This window comes from Schistocerca serialis, unplaced genomic scaffold (genome assembly GCF_023864345.2).
Source record: "Schistocerca serialis cubense isolate TAMUIC-IGC-003099 unplaced genomic scaffold, iqSchSeri2.2 HiC_scaffold_956, whole genome shotgun sequence".
Classification (NCBI taxonomy): Eukaryota; Metazoa; Arthropoda; class Insecta; order Orthoptera; family Acrididae; genus Schistocerca; species Schistocerca serialis.
Window position 1 is genome coordinate 20,001 of NW_026048580.1, and position 5,000 is coordinate 25,000.

The 5,000-nt window shown below is 51.0% G+C and overlaps 1 non-coding gene across 1 annotated transcript in view; it reads right to left on the reverse strand.

The window, feature by feature from the left end:
* Positions 1-95, reverse strand: part of LOC126453711 (small subunit ribosomal RNA) — a 1,909-nt gene extending 1,814 nt beyond the window's left edge. Inside the window, exon 1 of the ribosomal RNA XR_007585004.1 lies at positions 1-95. This exon is cut by the window's left edge and continues 1,814 nt beyond it. This is a non-coding gene — a ribosomal RNA (small subunit ribosomal RNA).
* Between the last annotated feature and the right edge of the window lie 4,905 nt (positions 96-5,000).

Here is a 5,000-nt window from a genome sequence, read left to right on the forward strand (position 1 = left end):
CCATTCGCGGTTTCACCTTAATGCGGCTTGTACTGAGACATGCATGGCTTAATCTTTGAGACAAGCATATGACTACTGGCAGGATCAACCAGGGAGCTGCGTCAACTAGAGCTGAGCAGCCGGCCGCCCGGGAGTGTGTCCCGGGGGCCCGCGCGAACACGCAAGCGTCCGCTCAATTATTCTGCAAACAGGAGGAGGCTGAGCTCCCCTGCACAACACACCTCGAAACCCTCTCAGGTCCCGGCGGCGCGCAGCGCCGTCCTAAGTACTTGGTCGGGTTCGAGAGAGGCGCAATCGCCCGGAGTTAGGCGAGTAGACGCTTTAGGTGCGACCACCCGTGCTCCCAACTGAGCTTGCCGCTGCCGACAGAGGCCCGGGAGCGTGCTGTCGTGGCATTGCCGGCGGGAGACAACACGCGCCACCTACGGTGACCGGCAGCTCCAACGCCAGCGCCACAGAAGGACAAAAGCCCTACTTGGGTGCCGAAGCGAACTCTCCCAGCACAGCGCACGCGCCAACACGTCCGCACAGCTGCGATACAAACCACCTGCGAGAACCGCTGGGGCGACCGAGCAGCAGACGGCGTCGCGGCGCCGAGCGCCGGGCGGCGGCGCATCCTCAGCGCACAAAGTCCTCAATCGGACCAGCACACTGCAGATGGCCACCGCGCTTCGCACCGGGCCCGCGAGGACCTACTTTGGCCGCAAGGCGCCGCGAGCAGGGGGCGCCGGCGCGCAGCTGCGCCGCCTGCCGCGTCCGTCGGCCGGCGCGCCTGCCACCGGCCGCCCCCACCAGCCGGCTGTAGCGCGTGCGCCCACGCACCGCGCTGCCAGCACGCCGGGCGGCCCCCCCTCACCGGCCGGGGACGGTCCCACCCAGCCACCGCCGCGTATCGCCTCACACCCAGATCCCCTTTCACGTTCGTGGGCATGGTGGGTCCCCTTTCACGTTCGTGGGCATGGTGGGTATCCCTGAAACAACCGGTTAATAGCTCGACCGATCGTCGCCAACACTGATTCACCTCTAGCGAGAACAACCGCACCACAACGGGTTACCGGTTGTTCATTTGCGTAACGTCACCAGCAAACGTACACGTCCATCGCCATTTGCAACGAGTATTGCATGCCTGTGTCAGGTGTCACAACACACTACGTCTGCCCACATAGACGCAACAACATGTGCACGCCTAGAGAACACGTGGAAGGTAGACCCCGTACGTATGCGGTGTCCATTGCGCGAACGACTGTCAGCCCGCCTCTGCAGCATGTCGCAGATGTGGAACGCGGTGCAACATGCTATCACGGTGTGTGAGAAGAGACGACTACGTCCGAATACACGCTCCACTACATCAACAGACTGCTCATGCTGATCGCCATCCAGGGCGTCCGTTCCTCCCACACGTCTGTATGGCGTACCACACTGCAATCCAGCTCTTATAGGGAGACGACACGTAGCTGCGTGCACAATATTTGGACTGTATGGTCCGCCGTTGCTAGGCGCTGTCGTCATACGGTCACATGGGCCACGATGTATCATTCAGTACATACGGAGCAATGTGCAGTACAGTTTGTGGGTTTTGCGTACATCGGCGGACAGGTGACAGGCCGTACCACAACGTAGGCTGAGTACGTCGGCATGCGAAGGGCATTGAACATGCAAACTTCTCACCGACCAGCTTGCGAAGGCAGGGGGGAAGGGGGGGGGCATGTACGTCCTGCTGCTATCCACACTACAGTGTATAGCAGGAGCATGTGGAAAGTCAGCAACACCTGCAAGGTGTTTAACATGACGCGATACACAGGGGACCGGGCAGTGCGAGTAGCGAACTATATTGCGAGGGTTGCGGTTAGGCAACACTACACTACTTTAACGGGTTGCATAACAATTACAGAGCAGGTTCAGCGACAACGTGCGTCAGGTTAAGGCGCAATATAGTTTAGGTTACGGCGCACTTTAGGTTAGGTTAAGGCACATTATAGGTTAGGTTAAGGCACAACATGGGTTACGTTAAGGCACAACATGGGTTACGTTAAGGCACAACATGGGTTAGGTTAAGGCACAACATGGGTTAGGTTAAGGCACAACATGGGTTAGGTTAAGGCACAACATGGGTTAGGTTAAGGCACAACATGGGTTAGGTTAAGGCACAACATGGGTTAGGTTAAGGCACAACATGGGTTAGGTTAAGGCACAACATGGGTTAGGTTAAGGCACAACATGGGTTAGGTTAAGGCACAACATGGGTTAGGTTAAGGCACAACATGGGTTAGGTTAAGGCACAACATGGGTTAGGTTAAGGCACAACATGGGTTAGGTTAAGGCACAACATGGGTTAGGTTAAGGCACAACATGGGTTAGGTTAAGGCACAACATGGGTTAGGTTAAGGCACAACATGGGTTAGGTTAAGGCACAACATGGGTTAGGTTAAGGCACAACATGGGTTAGGTTAAGGCACAACATGGGTTAGGTTAAGGCACAACATGGGTTAGGTTAAGGCACAACATGGGTTAGGTTAAGGCACAACATGGGTTAGGTTAAGGCACAACATGGGTTAGGTTAAGGCACAACATGGGTTAGGTTAAGGCACAACATGGGTTAGGTTAAGGCACAACATGGGTTAGGTTAAGGCACAACATGGGTTAGGTTAAGGCACAACATGGGTTAGGTTAAGGCACAACATGGGTTAGGTTAAGGCACAACATGGGTTAGGTTAAGGCACAACATGGGTTAGGTTAAGGCACAACATGGGTTAGGTTAAGGCACAACATGGGTTAGGTTAAGGCACAACATGGGTTAGGTTAAGGCACAACATGGGTTAGGTTAAGGCACAACATGGGTTAGGTTAAGGCACAACATGGGTTAGGTTAAGGCACAACATGGGTTAGGTTAAGGCACAACATGGGTTAGGTTAAGGCACAACATGGGTTAGGTTAAGGCACACCATGGGTTAGGTTAAGGCACACCATGGGTTAGGTTAAGGCACACCATGGGTTAGGTTAAGGCACAACATGGGTTAGGTTAAGGCACAACATGGGTTAGGTTAAGGCACAACATGGGTTAGGTTAAGGCACAACATGGGTTAGGTTAAGGCACAACATGGGTTAGGTTAAGGCACAACGTAGGTTAGGTTAAGGCACAACGTGGGTTAGGTTAAGGCACAACGTGGGTTAGGTTAAGGCACAACGTGGGTTAGGTTAAGGCACAACGTGGGTTAGGTTAAGGCACAACATGGGTTAGGTTAAGGCACAACATGGGTTAGGTTAAGGCACACCATGGGTTAGGTTAAGGCACAACATGGGTTAGGTTAAGGCACAACATGGGTTAGGTTAAGGCACAACATGGGTTAGGTTAAGGCACAACATGGGTTAGGTTAAGGCACAACATGGGTTAGGTTAAGGCACAACATGGGTTAGGTTAAGGCACAACATGGGTTAGGTTAAGGCACAACGTAGGTTAGGTTAAGGCACAACGTGGGTTAGGTTAAGGCACAACATGGGTTAGGTTAAGGCACAACATGGGTTAGGTTAAGGCACAACATGGGTTAGGTTAAGGCACAACATGGGTTAGGTTAAGGCACAACATGGGTTAGGTTAAGGCACAACATGGGTTAGGTTACGGCACAACATGGGTTACGTTACGGCACAACATGGGTTACGTTACGGCACAACATGGGTTACGTTACGGCACAACATGGGTTACGTTACGGCACAACATGGGTTACGTTACGGCACAACATGGGTTACGTTACGGCACAAATTAGGTTAGGTTACGGCACAAATTAGGTTAGGTTAAGGCACAAATTAGGTTAGGTTAAGGCACAAATTAGGTTAGGTTAAGGCACAAATTAGGTTAGGTTAAGGCACAAATTAGGTTAGGTTAAGGCACAAATTAGGTTAGGTTAAGGCACAAATTAGGTTAGGTTAAGGCACAAATTAGGTTAGGTTAAGGCACGATATAGGTTAGGTTAAGGCACGATATAGGTTAGGTTAAGGCACGATATAGGTTAGGTTAAGGCACGATATAGGTTAGGTTAAGGCACGATATAGGTTAGGTTAAGGCACGATATAGGTTAGGTTAAGGCACGATATAGGTTAGGTTAAGGCACGATATAGGTTAGGTTAAGGCACGATATAGGTTAGGTTAAGGTACGATATAGGTTAGGTTAAGGTACGATATAGGTTAGGTTAAGGTACGATATAGGTTAGGTTAAGGTACGATATAGGTTAGGTTAAGGTACGATATAGGTTAGGTTAAGGTACGATATAGGTTAGGTTAAGGTACGATATAGGTTAGGTTAAGGTACGATATAGGTTAGGTTAAGGTACGATATAGGTTAGGTTAAGGTACGATATAGGTTAGGTTAAGGTACGATATAGCGTAGGTTCAGATACACATTGTTGTAGGGAAAGGTGTATTGGGGGGGGGGGCGGCAGGTTCGTTGATAGTGATTATCGTAATTGGATGCCTGCGGTATTATCCGATTTGTCACGTCAGGATGCACTTTTGGCTCATGACAGGCGGCGCTCCGATTCCATGGTTGTGGCAGATCTGTGTCTTTCATTCCTGCCATTGTTTGTGTGCTGTGACAGGAGGCAGTATTGTGATGTTGGGTGCACCACTGTGTAGGACATGTGTGGGTGTTCGTGGCTTAGCTGAGCAATGTGCGGATGTCGGAAGGGTGGGATATTGTGTTTTCTGGGTGGACCTCCCGGTCTGGTAATGATAGTGTGGATTGTGTCATGTGGCGGAGAGGATGCACTGGATGTTCTTCCATGCTGGTGGTTAGATATTGTGTGTGATAAGAGAGTAGTGTGTGATAAGAGTGTCTGGCTGACGTGTGGTTCTCATTGTGTGCAGAGTCTTTCAGCATGTATAGGGACGGTTGTATATATTATCTGTATTCTGATGGCTCTGCATCTATTACTAATCAGTGCCGTGTATACGGTTACTCTAGTTCCAGTCGAAACTGTTCTATCTCTGTACATTAGTGACACTGCGG